Source organism: Macrobrachium rosenbergii, chromosome 13, assembly GCF_040412425.1.
Source record: "Macrobrachium rosenbergii isolate ZJJX-2024 chromosome 13, ASM4041242v1, whole genome shotgun sequence".
Classification (NCBI taxonomy): domain Eukaryota; kingdom Metazoa; phylum Arthropoda; class Malacostraca; order Decapoda; family Palaemonidae; genus Macrobrachium; species Macrobrachium rosenbergii.
In genome coordinates, this window is record NC_089753.1 from 23272818 (window position 1) to 23291340 (window position 18523).

Below are 18523 nucleotides of genomic sequence, written 5' to 3' on the forward strand. Positions count from 1 at the left end.
TGTATGAAAATATGATACAGTAGATTGTACAAATGGCATGGCAACTTGAAGTTGACTAGAAAGAGGCCAGATCTGTGTTACATGTTAAGATATATAGAATTTCATTTGAAGGAAAACTGCAACTCAAATTGCCATTTGAGAGGAGATGTTTAGGTCTTCTTAATTGAAAGTGAGAACATAGCCAAACTTGTTTGGGTTCTTTGAAGCATCATACTGAGTGAGTCTGAAATTTTCTGGAGCAGATGGATGGGAAGAGGGAGCAGAGTATACTATAGCAGAAGATGATGTTGCACTATGAGAGGATGATGTTGCTGCTGAGGAAGACACTGATGAGGAGAATTTTCCTGACTGAGACGTTGCTGAGGAAGAGGTTGCACTATGTGATGAAGTAGATGGAGCAGGTCCTTTTGAGGAGGAAACTTCATTTGTTTCAAAACCAATTCCTTGTCCAGCACGGAAGTGAACTGTGCGTCGAGTTCCATCGTCATCTACTACAGTGTAAGTTCCTTAACATTACCATCAGCATCTGCAGTCTCTGATCGTGAATACTGTTCAGAGTCAAAGGCAAAAGTTATAGGAGGCATCAGCATTGGAATTAGCTAGTGGATCAATGAATGGGACTTCTCGCACAGGTGTAATCCTTCCTGTAGGTTGACCTGAAGGTGCACCAGGGACAATGGGACCTTTTGGAATGTGGGATCCTCAGCAATGAATCCAGTGTCAGAACCAGCTTGATATTGGATCTGTCGTCGTTGACCATCATCAGCAACAAAGGCAAAGTCTCCGTCAACATTGTTATTGGTGTCACCTGCTTCCTTCCTTGAATGACTGGATGTTTCATATCCAAAAGAATAACTTCCATCTGATCTCAACTGGCTGCGAGTATTAGCTTCTTGGAAATGTGGAGTTGAGGAAGAGGAGGGTCGAAGAGCAGAAGGAGATGGTTGTTGGCTAGAGGATGTGGTAATGGCAGAGCCTGGAGAAGAAGCAGATGGGGCAGCGTAAGTTAATACACCTGTGGTTCCTTGAGAGGCAGGTGTTTGACGAGTGATAGGCGTGGCTGAAGATGGGGCACTTGGAAGATGATCTCCAGATGCAGTGAATCCTGTATTAGGTCCAGCTCGATAATTAACCCTTCTTCTGACGCCATCATCAGCAACAAAAGAAAACTGTCCCTGTACATTAAGGTTAGCATCAGCAGATTCTGAACGGGAATGGTCACCAGCATTGAAAGAGAAAGAGTAAGAGCCATCATTGTTAGATGAGGTTTGTGAAGGGAAAGATGTTCCAGTTGAACCACCAGCAGCAGCAGGGGAGAAGAAGATGGTGAAGGAGATGCAGCAGGTGATGTGTAAGTTGTGACTGAGGGTGAGGTAGACAATGATGATCCTGAGAATGTACTTGCTGTGCCACTAGAGGAAATTCTGCTTGCTGAGGAGGAATGTCGAGTAGCTGCTGGAGTAGAGCCAGAAGATTGAGGAGTCTTAGGTGAGAGTGGAAGGTCATTGCCTTCTACAACAAAGCCAGTACCACGACCTGCAGTGTAAGAGTAGGTTCTTGTGATTCCATCATCGTCTGTGTAAGAGTAAGATCCTCGGACATTTCCAGAGGCATCACTTTGCTCTGATCTTGTTTGTCCTTCTTCAGCAAACTGGAAACCGTAAGAAGCATCAGCATTTGGGTTAGCGAGAGGATCAACAAAAGGTGGACGAGCCCTTGCAGCAGCATGGGCTGCATGGAAGTCAGGATGTGGTTGTGGGAGGTGAGCTCCAGTTGGGACAAAACCAGCCTCACCAGCTGTGTATTGGAGATTCACAGAATGGCCGTCAGGGTCAACATAGCCAAACCTTCCTTTTTGTTGACCAACCTTAGTAGACTTGGCACTCTCAAAGGCTCCCTTTCCAGTGTCATAACCATACTTGTGAGTTCCATCTCTATGAAGGACGAAGTATTGAGAACGCCTTCCTGTTCCAACCTGAGGTATGTTGTAAGCTGCATCTGGTGCAGGAGAACTGAGCGTGCTAACTGCCAGAGCAGCCAACACTGCCTGTAAATGAGATCGGCCAGAGTTTATTTTGTGCTTCACTTATAAACTGTAAAGTAATGTGGTGTCTGTCAGTAGTGAAAACCTCTTAAAGGTCTATTATGTTTGTAAGTCATACAGTTACTATGAAGTTGCTTAATCAAAGATGTTATTTAAATTATTTTCTTTTATATGATATTTTTGTGTACAAAGTTATGAGTAACGTCTCTAAGATTTACGTTTTCTTATATTTCCCAAAAATTTACGGATTTCTTATATTTCCCAAAGATTTATTGATTTCTTATATTTCCCAAAGTTTTATTTTCCCAAAGATTAAAATTTCTTTTATTTCTTATATTTCCCAATTTTTTGCAGTTTTGGGCCGCTCTTTTCAGTATCACTTTCAAGAGTAACCATTGACAGTCATTTAACCAATTAAACTTTGTGAATATTCCGTGTACATTAATAAACATAACTAAAAATTTTACATACATGTTTATACACATTACATATACCCTGTATAAAATGTAAATATATATAAAATGTGTGTGTGTGTCTGTGACTGTGTAACTCTGGAGTCTTTTTCATGGCATCAACTGCCTCATCTATCTGAAGAGTAAATTTATCACACAATGCTTATATTGCCCTGCAATTTATTGAAAATAATCTTAGTGGCATGAGTCTTAAAACGGAGAAACAAATCCACAGTTATGTATTGCATGCATATTTAAAAAATAAATCTCTACAGATTTATTTTGTTATCCATTCCTGTGGTTTTGTTATTATCAAAGAACCTTAAGCCTTTTCAAAGGCATCTGGAAACACCGTATAGAGGCTTCCTATTGCTTTTTACTCGATGGCCAAAGTGATATTATTTGTCTGGTGTCATTGAAGTTAAGTTCTTTTTAGGATAAACTGGACTGTCGATATAAGAGAGAGAGAGAAGAGAGAGAGAGAGAGAGAGAGAGAGAGAGAGAGAGAGAGAGATGCCAACTTATCCTTGTCAAGTGATATTACCAAGGTAATCCAAGAGGCCATTCTGAGGATGGCCAGGAGGGCGGAATTCCTTCAAGCGATGCTAATGGCCCTCGAGTGATTGAGTGAGTGAGGTGCCGTTGGAAGCCTTCGGATGCTTTTATAGCCAGAGGAGTCCCTGGAAGGGCATGAGGGCAGCAGCTGTACCTGGGAAGGGAGGTGGCTTCTTCACCTGCCCGAGACCCGATGCCTAGATCCCCTCGTACCCTGGAATGGCCAGTAAATAGATCACGCAGATCTTCCATGATGATACCTTTCTTCCCGTTTGAAATATTTGAGATGGATGAGGCTTGGAATTCGAGAGAGAGAGAGAGAGAGAGAGAGAGAGAGAGAGAGAGAGAGAGAGAGAGAGAGAGAGAGAGAACCCGAACCCGTCCGTTTTCGTCTGATTTATATTGTGGTAAAGTCGCCCTCTTTGATGTTTGTGTCTTAGCCCAGATATTAATATGAGGAGTTTACTCGTTTTTGAATTTCAGTGGGGGAAACGGAGACCTTTTTTATGCCTTAAATTATGTTCATTCTCAGTGAAGAGATTCACACTTCACTCACAAATGTATGTTTACATATAAGTATGTGTGTGTGTGTATGTGCAATTATAGTAGAGTAGTGTACAAAATCTAGGTACATATTGTGACTATTTGTATGAGGGAAAGAGTAATGGATTTCGATTGAGATGGTAATTGAAGTGGCAAAGAGATGGACAGGGGAAGAGTGTAGACAAAGAAGAAATATGGAGCTCAAGTGTTTTCAGGAACAGTTGTAGGTGAAGATTAATACTACTGTAAAAAGGTGTATGTGGTATAGCTGGACCTAGATGAATGTTGCGACGGAGAGACAGAGAAAAGGAGGTAAAGGATGTATGGAATAAAAGGTTTTTATGATAAAGGTGTGAATATGGCTCTGAAACAAGTACGTGTTTCCTCCATGGCTAATTGATATTGATGGAGTGATGCTACAAGTGTAGGTAAAGGACATTTGATGTAATACGAAAGTTTTGAGATAAGGTATTGAGTCTTCGATGGAGTGTTGACTGGCATTTGTTTCCTTATTATATAGTATTGCACGACAGAAGTGAAGAGCAGCTGGCAAAAGTATGAAAGGTTTTAAGGCGGTATTAAGAGGATCAAGTTGAGGCTAAATGGGAATAAAAGAAAGGTTAAGGGATAAATGGAAACCAGGAGATGGAGTTCGAAAGTTGATATACATTGAAGAACAGAAGCAGTTCAATTGTCTATGTATTTGGGAGCAGGAGACAATAAGTGACTTACAGAATAGGCGAATAAGTGGAGATACTAAGGAAGTCAGTGTTTGAACATCTCAAGTAATTGACTAGCTTCTTCTTTGTGGAAGGGAAATTTAGATGTTGAATTCTCTCTCTCTCTCTCTCTCTCTCTCTCTCTCTCTCTCTCTCTCTCTCTCTCTCTCAAATTTGCATCGTATGATTGACGAAGGACGTGCTGGCGAAGTGATTGTGGGGAAACAATTTTGATAAACTGGGTTTTCCTTGGATGGGAAGGAACGTTTGAGCTGCATAACATCACCCTCGGGGAAGGTGTTCTGTGGACGGGCAGGATTTGTCCCCAAAAAACTTGCCGAGTTTCTCTCGATTTTCTTTTTCTTTAGCAAATCTTCCTCTTGTTATTTGCATAAGATCAAAATATGATTATTAATGCATATGGCATTGTGTCTGCTATAGATTTGCTGATATTGCAAAGCATGTTGCAAACATATGTTGCTATGAATGAAAATATTTGTTATACCGTTAATGGTAACATGCATTTCAGTCAGTTGGTAACTGTAGATGTAATAATTAAGTAGGTCCGTGTCATGTAGAAAATGACACAGCATTTATGTGTCAGAAATGAATAATTAAAAGCATAATTTGTCAGTTATGCAGTTTGTGCATAAAATGTAATTTGACTTTTCCCCCTCAAAGAAATTTTAAACAACAAGTTTCTTGAATAAGATCAGCAGTGTTGATATTTTGGAAAGGGCTGGCTTCTGCGGTAACTGTGACACAATTGTACTTCAGTTCTGTTGAGAATGGGCGTTCATACAATGCAAGAAGACAATAATGATAAATATTCTTGAAAATCTTTTAACTCATTCGACTTTGTTTCAGTGATGTCCATATTGCATTCAATTTATATGCTTGTTCACTGTGGTGTTTGCCTATCCCAGAAAGAACAGAATTCTGAAAAAAGTTTTTTCCTAGAATGAGGTTCTGTTTAGGAGAAACCATTCCAGTCAGTGACGGAGAATAATGAAAAATTGTTCATTCTCTGTGAACATAAAGTTTGTTGTGATTTTATTGTGACTGGAAGATCCTTGTTGCTTCTGTCCAAAATGATTGTCGTCATGACTGAATGTTGGCCAGCCCGTTAGAATGTTTCGTTTGCTGTCAGGTGTTGTACCATATCAAGTGTCTTGTCAACATTTGCCCGGCCCTGGTATGGTAAAAGGTCTGGATCGTCTGGAATTGTTCCGCTTTGGGCTGTGTCCTTTGTTGTTCGTCGATAACGAAAACCGACGAAATAACTCAGGAATTTAGTAGGCATTTAGCAGCTGACTTGTATAAAATTGATCAAGAATGGATTGCATCTTTTTCCTGTTAACATGGAGAGGCGTGTTTGCCAGTATCTGTGCACTGGTCAAGATTTCTTTTATGCCACCAGTGACTGTACAGTAGACTTAATTTTCCGCTAGAAAATGATTGATTTATTATTGAGCTGAAATGTTGTTGACTAAGATTAAACTGTAGCATTATTAATTTATACTGCAATTTGGATGAACTTGTGGGTAATTTTATCAGATGGTTATCAGACCTCTATGACACAGGAGGAATTTGCAGCCCATATAAAATATAATTATAATAAAAATATAATTGTAATCAAATATGCATTTGAACATGGCAGTGTGACATATACAGTATATGATATTGAATGAATTTATCAGCTGTTCTCATATGCAGCTGTTTAATGTTTATTGAGACCAATGAACTCAAGAGGTAATCATGATTAAAAATTATTAATGTGTATTTGCATTGCTTATGGAGGTTCCTTTCTTATTTGATTTTGAAGAGGAAGATTAAGGAAACATGGATTATAGGAAATGTTACTGCTCGTTTCTGTAGAGCAATAAAGAATTGGATGACAGTGACGAGAGAGAGATATATATATATAGACAGATAGAGATATGATATGGAACAGCTAGGTTATTGATACTAGAAAAATGTTATAGTATTTGTCAACATAATCCTGAGATTATTTCAAAGTATTTTATTTTTAGATGTAAATAATCCTTGATTCGAGTTCATGTAGGGTTATGTTGCTAGTTCCACGCCCATCTTTCTTGACCCCCATCACAGCTGGGTTGGCTCAGTATTCCGGGAGAGATCTACGCACCTAACAACTGTGAGCTGTGTCAAGTTGCTGTAACTAGCTAGTAAATGAAAGAAGAAATTCCAGCATGTGAGCAGGTTTGAACGTGCAGCAGAGATGCTGTGAGTTTTTACAGCACTTCATTAGCAGCGGGCAGTTGGTACCTTTTGTTGCCTCCTTGGTGTCAGCTTTTTGCGGCAGTCATATCAGGATGATGAAGAGGAATTAATAGCCAATGTTTTAAGATCCGTCTAAAGGGAAATTTAAGATAGGAAAAAATTGATCGTAATCATATGGTACAGGGAAAAATATGCTTAAACAAATCCCAACTACTACTACTACTATTACTAGTACATGCATGCATTCACAGAAGACTCTGAGTGGACGGAAATAGACCTTGGGAACACTGCTGCTTTGTTTCAGGAGTAATAAAGTGTGATGGTTTGGATTAAGTCGTCATGTACTTGGTACTGAAAAGTAGTGGGTAATTTAGACTTTCAAAATAGGAACAGTTGGAGGAGGCTCTTTAAAAGATTGACCCCAACTGGGGGGTTAAACTAATAAGAGAAAGAGAAGAATTCATACTGTCAAATTATGCTTTCTATATTGTCTGTGTTGGAGCAGACAAAGGTTCTTTTTAAAAGTATGTGAAAAGTTTTTTTTGTGATTGGTAGAGTTTTCAGTTTGTAGCACTAAAATGACTTGTAGATCATGATTTATGATGATGTAAGAGCTTGTAACCTAAAAATACTGATAGGATCTGTGCCAACAGAAAAAGTTATTTGCCAAAGAAAATATGAATACGATGGTTATTACTCACTGTGTATGTTGACTTTTAGTTTTCACTGTTGACTTCTTTGCTCTTGTCTGGTTGCCCTGGACACAAACTTTGTTTTATGATGTCTGTGTGTGGATCTTCCATACTGTGTGCATATGTTGTTACCTGGAGGTGATCTTTCCATCATGTGCTGGGTGTGTCCCACTGGTCGTCTATCTTTCATCTTTTCTTCCACAAGTAGTTTTGTTAGTGTGTCATTCTGTGCATGTGTGATATTACCATGTCTGTGGCTGAGTTAGGAAGTCAAAGAAATTAATGTTGAGTAGTTATCTTGTGATGTGTTTGGGTTTATAACTGAATAGGTATGGATAATAAATGCTTATGAATCTGCATATTTTTATTGTTATTTTTGATTTGCAATAACTATAGTTCTATTGGTATCACAGGTGCTATAATTGTAAGAAAATATGATACAGTAGATTGTACAAATGGCATGGCAATTTGAAGTTGACTAGAAAGAGGCCAGATCTGTGTTACATGTTAAGATATATAGAATTTCATTTGAAGGAAAACTGCAACTCAAATTGCCATTTGAGAGGAGATGTTTAGGTCTTCTTAATTGAAAGTGAGAACATAGCCAAACTTGTTTGGGTTCTTTGAAGCATCATACTGAGTGAGTCTGAAATTTTCTGGAGCAGATGGATGGGAAGAGGGAGCAGAGTATACTATAGCAGAAGATGATGTTGCACTATGAGAGGATGATGTTGCTGCTGAGGAAGACACTGATGAGGAGAATTTTCCTGACTGGGACGTTGCTGAGGAAGAGGTTGCACTATGTGATGAAGTAGATGGAGCAGGTCCTTTTGAGGAGGAAACTTCATTTGTTTCAAAACCAATTCCTTGTCCAGCACGGAAGTGAACTGTGCGTCGAGTTCCATCATCATCTACTACAGTGTAAGTTCCCTTAACATTACCATCAGCATCTGCAGTCTCTGATCGTGAATACTGTTCAGAGTCAAAGGCAAAGTTATAGGAGGCATCAGCATTGGAATTAGCTAGTGGATCAATGAATGGGACTTCTCATGCACAGGTGTAATCCTTCCTGTAGGCTGACCTGAAGGTGCACCAGGGACAATGGGACCTTTTGGAATGTGGGATCCTCAGCAATGAATCCAGTGTCAGAACCAGCTTGATATTGGATCTGTCGTCGTTGACCATCATCAGCAACAAAGGCAAAGTCTCCGTCAACATTGTTATTGGTGTCACCTGCTTCCTTCCTTGAATGACTGGATGTTTCATATCCAAAAGAATAACTTCCATCTGATCTCAACTGGCTGCGAGTATTAGCTTCTTGGAAATGTGGATGAGTTGAGGAAGAGGGGGTCGAAGAGCAGAAGGAGATGGTTGTTGGCTAGAGGATGGGTAATGGCAGAGCCTGGAGAAGAAGCAGATGGGGCAGCGAAGTTAATACACCTGTGGTTCCTTGGGAGCAGGTGTTTGACGAGTGATAGGCGTGGCTGAAGATGGGGCACTTGGAAGATGATCTCCAGATGCAGTGAATCCTGTATTAGGTCCAGCTCGATAATTAACCCTTCTTCTGACGCCATCATCAGCAACAAAAGAAAACTGTCCCTGTACATTAAGGTTAGCATCAGCAGATTCTGAACGGGAATGGTCACCAGCATTGAAAGAGAAAGAGTAAGAGCCATCATCGTTAGATGAGGTTTGTGAAGGGGAAGATGTTCCAGTTGAACCACCAGCAGCAGCAGCGGAGAAGAAGATGGTGGAAGGAGATGCAGCAGGTGATGTGTGTTGTGACTGAGGGTGAGGTAGACAATGATGATCCTGAGAATGTACTTGCTGTGCCACTAGAGGAAATTCTGCTTGCTGAGGAGGAATGTCGAGTAGCTGCTGGAGTAGAACCAGAAGATTGAGGAGTCTTAGGTGAGAGTGGAAGGTCATTGCCTTCTACAACAAAGCCAGTACCACGACCTGCAGTGTAAGAGTAGGTTCTTGTGATTCCATCATCGTCTGTGTAAGAGTAAGACCCTCGGACATTTCCAGAGGCATCACTTTGCTCTGATCTTGTTTGTCCTTCTTCAGCAAACTGGAAACCATAAGAAGCATCAGCATTTGGGTTAGCGAGAGGATCAACAAAAGGTGGACGAGGCCCTTGCAGCAGCATGGGCTGCATGGAAGTCAGGATGTGGTTGTGGGAGGTGAGCTCCAGTTGGGACAAAACCAGCCTCACCAGCTGTGTATTGGAGATTCACAGAATGGCCGTCAGGTCAACATAGCCAAACCTTCCTTTCTGTTGACCAACCCTAGTAGACTTGGCACTCTCAAAGGCTCCTTTCCAGTGTCATAACCATACTTGTGAGTTCCATCTCTATGAAGGACGAAGTATTGAGAACGCCTTCCTGTTCCAACCTGAGGTATGTTATAAGCTGCATCTGGTGCAGGAGAACTGAGCGTGCTAACTGCCAGAGCAGCCAACACTGCCTGTAAATGAGATCGGCCAGAGTTTATTTTGTGCTTCACTTATAAACTGTAAAGTAATGTGGTGTCTGTCAGTAGTGAAATTCTCTTAAAGGTCTATTATGTTTGTAAGTCATACAGTTACTATGAAGTTGCTTAATCAGAGATGTTATTTAAATTATTTTCTTTTATATGATATTTTTGTGTACAAAGTTATGAGTAACGTCTCTAAGATTTACGTTTTCTTATATTTCCCAAGATTTACGTTTCTTATTTTCCCAAAGATTTACCTTATATTTCAAAGATTTAAATATTTCCATTTACGGTTTCTTATATTTCCCAAAGATTTACGGATTTCTTATATTTCCCAATTAAAAACCTTGCAGTTTTTACGGATTTTTGAGTATGGCTTCCAAGAGTAACCATTGATAGTCATTTAACCAATTAAACTTTTTGAATATTCCGTGTCATTAATAAACATAACTAAAAATTTTACATACATGTTTATACACATTACATATACCCTGTATAAAATGTAAATATATATACTGTATGTGTGTGTGTCTGTGACTGTGTAACTCTGGAGTCTTTTACATGGCATCAACTGCCTCATCTATCTGAAGAGTAAATTTATCACACAATGCTTATATTGCCCCTGCAATTTATTGAAAATAATCTTAGTGGCATGAGTCTTAAACGGAGAAACAAATCACTTATGTTGGATGCATATTTAAAAATAAATGTCTACAGATTTATTTTTAAATTGTGCCATTGGTTTTGTTTCTCCATTTCCCACATTATCAAAGAACCTTAAGTTTTTCAAAAGGCATCTGGAAACACCGTATAGAGGCTTCATTTTTGGTTTTACTCGATGGCCAAAGTGATATTATTTGTCTGGTGTCATTGAAGGAAAGTTCTTTTAGGATAAACTGGATCGATAAAGAGATAAGATGAAGAAAGAGAGAGAGAGAGAGAGAGAGAGAGAGAGATGCCAACTTATCCTCGCAAGTGATATTACCAAGGTAATCCAAGAGGCCATTCTGAGGATGGCCAGGAGGGCGGAATTCCTTCAAGCGATGCTGATGGCCCTGAGTGAGTGAGTGAGGTGCCGTTGGAAGCCTTCGGATGCTTTTATAGCCAGAGGAGTCCCTGGAAGGGCATGAGGGCAGCAGCTGTACCTGGGAAGGGAGGTGGCTTCTTCACCTGCCTGGGAGGCCCGATGCCCAGGTCCCCTCGTGCCCTGGAATGGCTTGTGAAGTGATCACGCAGATCTTCCATGATGATACCTTTTTTCCTCGTTTGAAATATTTGAGATGGATTGAGGCTTGGAATGTGAGAGAGAGAGAGAGAGAGAGAGAGAGAGAGAGAGAGAGAGAGAGAGAGAGCAGAGAGAGAGAGAGAGAGAGAGAACCTGGTCGCCGTGTCGTCTGATTTTTTATTGTGGTAAAGTCGCCCTTGGGTTTGTGTCTCAGCCCAGATATTAATATAAATAGTTTACTCCGTTTTTAATTTTAGTTTTGGAAAAGGAGACCTTTTTATGCCTGAAATTATGTTCTTTCCTGAAGAGATTTACACTTCACTCACAAATGTATGTTTACATATAAGTGGTGTCATCTATGTGCAATTAGAGTAGAGTTTGTACAAAATCTAGGTGGTATTGTTCCGACATTTGTATGAAAGAAAGAGTAATAATTTCCGATTGAGATGGTAATTAAAGTGGCAAAGAGATGGACAGGGGAAGAGTGTAGACAAAGAAGAGAAATGGAGCTCAATTTTGAGGAAGACTGGAATGAAAAGTTCATAGCAGACCTAGATGAATGTTCCGGAGAGATAGAGAAAAGGAGGTAAAGATTGCATGGAATAAAAGGTTTGTATGATAGAACTGGAATTAAAAGTTTCAAGTATGTGTTTCCTCCATGGCTATTTGATATTGATGGAGTCTTGCTAAGACTTTGATATTTGATGCAGTTTGAAAGTTTGAGATAAGGTGAGTCTCCGATGGAGTGTTGACTGGCATTTGTTTCTATTTATATTTTCGTAATTTCGACAGTGGTGAATATTAGCTAATTGCAAAAGTATCTCAAACATTTTAAGGACTTTTTCACTCTGTTTGCAGGCTAAATGTTAATAAAAGAAAGGTAACTAAATAAACCAGGAGATGGAGTTCTCTCAATATACATTGAAGAACATGACCTAGTTTGATTGTCTACTTAAAGGTTTTCAGGAGACAATATTGACTTACAGCATTTAATAAGTTAATATAAAATTCAGTTTTGAACATTCGTTGTGAATTGGCTAGGGTTTTAGTTTTGAAGGGAAATTTAGATGTTGAATTCTCTCTCTCTCTCTCTCTCTCTCTCTCTCTCTCTCTCTCTCTCTCTCTCAAAGTTTAGCATCGTATGATTGACGGATGACGTGCTGGCGAAGTCCTTGTGTTCATTTTGATAAACTGTCTTTGTTTGATGGAAGGAATGATTTAAGCTGGAAAACATGACCTCAGGGAAGGTTTCTGTGGACATGAAATTGCAGGAATTAAATGTCCCAAAAAACTTGCCGAGTTTGGAGATTTTCTTTGTGGTTTAGCATTTCCTCCTCTTGCGAATCTTTCTTTGTTAAGATCAAAATATTTTGATTATTAGTGCATATGGCATTGTGTTTGTTTCCTTTAGATTTGCTGACGTTGCAAAGTTCATGTTGCAAACATATTTTCCCTTTGAATGAAAATATTTGTTATATTGTTAATGGTAACAGGCATTTCAGGTTGGTAACAGTGTGGATGTAATAATTCCTTAGGTCCTGATGTAGAAATGACACAGCGTTTAACTGTCAGAAATCGAATCTATAATTAAAAGCATAATTTGTCAGTTATACAGTTTGTATATAAAATGTAATTTGACTTTTCCCCTAAAAAGAAATTTTAAATACAAGTTTCTATAATAAGATCAGCTGTATTGATATTTTGGAAAGGGTTGTAAGTCTACTATTGTGACAGCAATTGTACTTCAGTTCTAATTTGAGAATGGGCCCTGTTCATACAATGCAAGAAGACAATATTGTAAATATTCTTGAAAATCTTTTTTAACTCATTCGACTTTGTTTCAGTGATGTCCATATTGCATATAATTTTCTGCTTGTTCACTGTGGTGTTTGCCCTATCCCAGAAAGAACAAGAATTCTGAAAATTTTTTTCTTTACCCAAATGAGAACTGTTTAGGAGAAACCATTCCAGTTTTAGTGACGGAGAATAATGAAAATTGTTCATTCTCTGTGAAGATAAAGTTTGTTGTGATTTTATTGTGACTGGAAGATCCTTGTTGCTTCTGTCCACAAATGATTGTCGTCTTGACTGAATGTTGGGTTCCAGTTAGATATATTTTCTTTTTGTCAGGTGTTGTCCATATCAAAATGTCCTGTCAACATTTGCCCGGCCCAGGTATGGTAAAAAGGGACAAATCTGTCTGAATTGTTCCAGTACTTTTCTGTGTCCCTTTCCTTGTTGGATTTTGATAACGAAAACCGATCGAAATTCCATAATTTAGTAGGCATTCAGCAGCTGACTTGTATAAAATTGATAAAGAATGGATTGCATCTTTTTCCTATTAACATGGAGAGGCGTATTTATATATTATACTGGTCCAGATTTCTTTTATGCCACCAGTGACTGTATAGTAGACTTAATTTGTGTCTATGAAAATGATTGAAGTGAGCCGAAATGTTGTTGTTGACTAAGATTAAACTGTAGCATTATTAATTTATACTTGCAATTTGATGAACTTGTGGGTAATTTTATCAGATGGTTATCAGAATACACTTGACACGGGGAGTGAATTTGCATGCCCATATAAAATATAATGTATAACAAAAAACATAATTGTAATCAAATATGCATTTGAACATGGCAGTGTAACATATACAGTATATGATATTGAATGAATTTTTCAGCTGTTCATATGCAGCTGTTTAATTTTTATTGAGATTGTTGAACTCAAGAGGTAATCATGATTAAAATTATTAATGTGTATTTGCATTTGCTTATGGAGGTTCCTTTCTTATTTGATTTTGAAGAGAAGATTAAGGAAACATATGATTATAGGAAATGTTGCTGCCTGTTTCTGTAGACAATAAAGAAATACAGGATACAGTACATAGAGAGATATATATAGAGAGAGAGAGAGAGAAGAGATGTATGAGAGAGAGAGTGATTCAACATAACTCTGATTGGAGGATTATTGATACTAGAAAAAATGTTACGGTATTTGTCAACTAATCGTGAGATTATTTTGGGGGTTTTATTTTAGATGTAAATAATCCTTGATTCGGGTTCATGTAGGTTATGTTGCTAGTTCCATGTAAATATAACGCCCATCTTTCTTGACCCCATCACAGCTAGGTTGGCTCAGTATTCACTGGAGAGATCTAGTGACCTTCCAACTGTGAGCTGTGTCCAAGTTGCTGCTAACTGGCTAGTAAATGAAAGTGAAGAAATTCCAGCATGTGAGCAGGTTTGAACACGCAGCAGAGATGCTGTGTGTTAATCCATTTTTCAGCACTTGATTAGCAGGCAGTTGACACCCTTATTGTCCCTTGGTGTCAAAGTTCAGCCCAGCAGGAATGGCAGGATGAGAAGAGATGAAATATAAAATGTCAACGTTGCTACAACAGCACAGATCCGTCTTAAAGGGGAAATTTAAGATAGGAAAAAAATTGATCGTAATCATATGGTAGAGGGTGTTGGGAGGAGAAAATCCCAACTACTACTACTACTGATTACTAGTACATGCATGCATTCACAGAAAACTCTGAGTGGACGGAAATAGACCTTTTAATTTTAAAGATGATTGCAGGAGTAATAAAAAGTGTGATGGTTTAAATTAAGTCTCAGTAAAGGATTTTTCAAAATGAGTGTGGTAACCATATGCTTTGTTCCTAGGAACAGTTGGAGGAGGCAGTCGATTGAAAATTCCTCTTTGTTGTTTACTAATAAGAGAAAGAGTAGGTTTAAGGATAAGTTGGTCAAATTATGCTTTCTATATTGTCTGTAATGACAGACAAGGTTCTCTAAAAAGTATGTGAAAAGGTTTTTTGTGATTGGTAGAGTTTTCAGTTTCAGTAGCACTAAAATGACTTGTTTTCATTATTTATGATGATGTAAGAGCTTGTAACATAACAACACTGACAGGATCTGTGCCAATGGAAAAGTTATTTTCAGCAAAGAAAATATGAATACGATGGTTATTACTCACTGTGTATGTTGACTTTTAGTTTTAAAAAAAATGACTTCTTTGCTCTTGTCTGGTTGCCCTGAACAAAACTTTGTTTTGGTGATGTCTGTGTGTGGATCTTCTATAAAACATATGTTGTTACCTGGAGGTGATCTTCCATCATGTGCCAGGTGTGTCCCACTGGTCGTCTACTTTCATCTTTGTTCCAAATACTTTTGTTAGTGTGTCATTCTGTGCATGTGTGATATTACACCATGTCTGTTGAGTTAGGAAGTCAAAGAAATTAATGTTGGTAGTTATCTTTGATGTGTTTGGGTTTATAACTGTGAATAGGTATGGATAATAAATGCTTATGAATCTCATATTTTATTGTTATTTTTGATTTGCAATAACTATAGTTCTATTGGTATCCAGGTGCTATAATTGTAAAAAATATGATACAGTAGATTCACACAAATGGCATGGCAATTTCCCTCAGTTGACTAGAAAGAGGCCAGATCTGTGTTACATGTTAAGATATATAGAATTTCATTTGAAAGGAAAACTGCAACTCAAATTGCCATTTGAGAGGAGATGTTTAGGTCTTCTTAATTGAAAGTGAGAACATAGCCAAACTTGTTTGGGTTCTTTGAAGCATCATACTGAGTGAGTCTGAAATTTTCTGGAGCAGATGGACGGGAAGAGGGATGTTACTATAGCAGAAGATGATGTTGCACTATGAGAGGATGATGTTGCTGCTGAGGAAGACACTGATGAGGAGAATTTTCCTGACTGAGACGTTGCTGAGGAAGAGGTTGAACTATGATGATGGTAGATGGAGCAGGTCCCTTTTGAGGAGGAAACTTCATTTGTTTCAAAACCAATTCCTTGTCCAGCACGGGAAGTGAACTGTCGTCGAGTTCCATCGTCATCTACTACAGTGTAAGTTCCCTAACATTACCATCAGCATCTGCAGTCTCTGATCGTGAATACTGTTCAGAGTCAAAGGCAAAGTTATAGGAGGCATCAGCATTGGAATTAGCTAGTGGATCAATGAATGGGACTTCTCGCACAGGTGTAATCCTTCCTGTAGGTTGACCTGAAGGTGCACCAGGGACAATGGGACCTTTGGAATGGGGATCCTCAGCAATGAATCCAGTGTCAGAACCAGCTTGATATTGATCTGTCGTCGTTGACCATCATCAGCAACAAATGCAAAGTCTCCATCAACATTGTTATTGGTGTCACCTGCTTCCTTCCCTTGAATGACTGGATGTTTCATATCCAAAGAACAAACTTCCATCTGATCTCAAGTTCACTGCGAGTATTAGCTTCTTGGAAATGGAGCTGAGGAAGAGGACGAAGACAGAAGGAGATGGTTGTTGGCTAGAGGATGTGGTAATGGCAGAGCCTGGAGAAGAAGCAGATGGGGCAAGCGTAAGTTAATACACCTGTGGTTCCTTGGAGGCAGGTGTTTGGCGGAGTGATAGGTGTGTTGAAGATGGGGCTCTTGGAAGATGATCTCCGATGCAGTGAATCCTGTATTAGGTCCAGCTCGATAATTAACCCTTCTTCTGGCGCCATCATCAGCAACAAAAGAAAACTGGTCCCTGTACATTAAGGTTAGCATCAGCAGATTCTGGCCGAGGAATGGTCACCAGCATTGAAAGAGAAAGAGTAAGAGCCATCATTGTTAGGGGATGAGGTTTGTGAAGAAGATGTTCCAGTTGAACCACCAGCAGCAGCAGCAGGAGAAGAAGATGGTGGAGGAGATGCAGCAGGTGATGTGTAACTTGTGACTGAGGGTGAGGTAGACAATGATGATCCTGAGAATGTACTTGCAGTGCTACTTGAGGAAATTCTGCTTGCTGAGGAGGAATGTCGTGTAGCTGCTGGGAGTAGATGGAGAAGATTGAGGGAGTCTTAGGTGACAGTGGAAGGTCATTGCCTTCTACAACAAAGCCAGTACCACGACCTGCAGTGTAAGAGCAGGTTCTTGTGATTCCATCATCGTCTGTGTAAGAGTAAGATCCTCGGACATTTCCAGCGGCATCACTTTGCTCTGATCTTGTTTGTCCTTCTTCAGCAAACTGAAAACCGTAAGAAAGCATCAGCATTTGGGTTAGCGAGGGATCAACAAAGGTGGACGAGCCCTTGCAGCAGCATGGGCTGCATGGAAGTCAGGGATGTGGTTGTGGGAGGTGAGCTCCAGTTGGGACAAAACCAGCCTCACCAGCTGTGTGTTGAGATTCACAGAATGGCCATCAGGGTCAACATAGCCAAACCTTCCTTTTTGTTGACCAACCTTAGTAGACTTGGCACTCTCAAAAGGCTCCTTTCCAGTGTCATAACCATACTTATGAGTTCCATCTCTATGAAGGACAGAAGCATGGAGAACGCCTTCCCTGTTCCAACCCTGAGTATGTTATAGCTGCATCTCAGTTGCAGGAGAACTGGAGCGTGCTAACTGCCAGAGCAGCCAACACTGCCTGTAATGAGATCGGCTAGAGTTTATTTTTGCTTCACTTATAAACTGTAAAGTAATGTGGTGTCTGTCAGTAAGAAAACCTCTTGATGGTCTATTATGTTTGTAAGTCATACAGTTACTATGAAGTTTAATCAAAGATGTTATTTAAATTATTTTCTTTATCTAATTTTTTGTACAGTTATGAGAGAATTATAAGATTTACGTATTTTATCTGATAACATATTCGTATTGTTTTATATTTCCCAAAGATTTGCGTAATATTTCCAAAGATTTAGGATTGCTCTTTCCAGCATTTACGGATTTCAAAATTAAAATTTTGATATTCTTTTATATCACCTTAAACTTTTGTCTCAACCAATTAAACGTGAATATATTTAATAAAACATAACTAAAAAATTTTACATACATGTTTATACACTACACATACCCAAAAATGTAAGTATATATAAAAAATGTGTCTGTGACTGTGTAACTCAGGTCTTTTTCAGGCATCAACTGCCTCGTCTATCTGAAGAGTAAACTTATCACACAATGCTTATATTGCTAGCATTAAGAAAATAATGATACTGGCAGGAGTCTTAATTGGAGAAACAAATCACTTGTGCATATATGTACATAAATGTCTAGATTTAATTTTCTTTCCATTCCTCCTGTTATCAAAGAACCGTAAGTCTTTTCAAAAGGCATCTGGAAGCGCTGCGTGAAGGCTTCATTTTTGGTTCGTACTCGGTTGCCAAAGTGATCAGACTTGTCTGGTGTCAGTGAAGGAAAGTTCTTTTTTAGGATAAAATGATAGAGAGAGAGAGAGAGAGAGAGAGAGAGAGAGATGCCAAGTTATCCTTGCCAAGTGATATTACCAAGCTAATCCAAGAGGCCATTCTGAGGATGGCCAGGAGGGCGGGATTCCTTCAAGCGAAGCTGAGGGCCCTCGAGTGAGTGACTGAGTGCCGTTGGAAGCCTACGGATGCTTTTATAGCCAGAGGAGTCCCTGGAAGGGAATGAGGGCAGTAGCAGTACCTGGGAAGGGAGGTGGCTTCTTCACCTGCCCGAGGCCCGATGCCCAGGTCCCCTCGTGCCCTGGAATGGCTCGTAAGCAGATCACGCAGATCGGGTATGATGATACCTTTCTTCCCGTTTGAA

General features: G+C 39.3%; 1 protein-coding gene and 3 pseudogenes across 11 annotated transcripts in view; 1 reads left to right on the top strand and 3 right to left on the bottom strand.

Annotated features, from left to right (window-relative positions):
- LOC136845024 (longitudinals lacking protein, isoforms H/M/V-like) overlaps positions 1–18523 on the top strand; it is a 345912-nt gene that overhangs the window by 245838 nt on the left and 81551 nt on the right. The gene's annotated exons all lie outside the window — the stretch shown is intronic.
- Positions 72–3061, bottom strand: LOC136844634 (uncharacterized; annotated as a pseudogene).
- On the bottom strand, positions 7744–10733 carry LOC136844635 (mucin-21-like; annotated as a pseudogene).
- On the bottom strand, positions 15553–18261 carry LOC136844556 (uncharacterized; annotated as a pseudogene).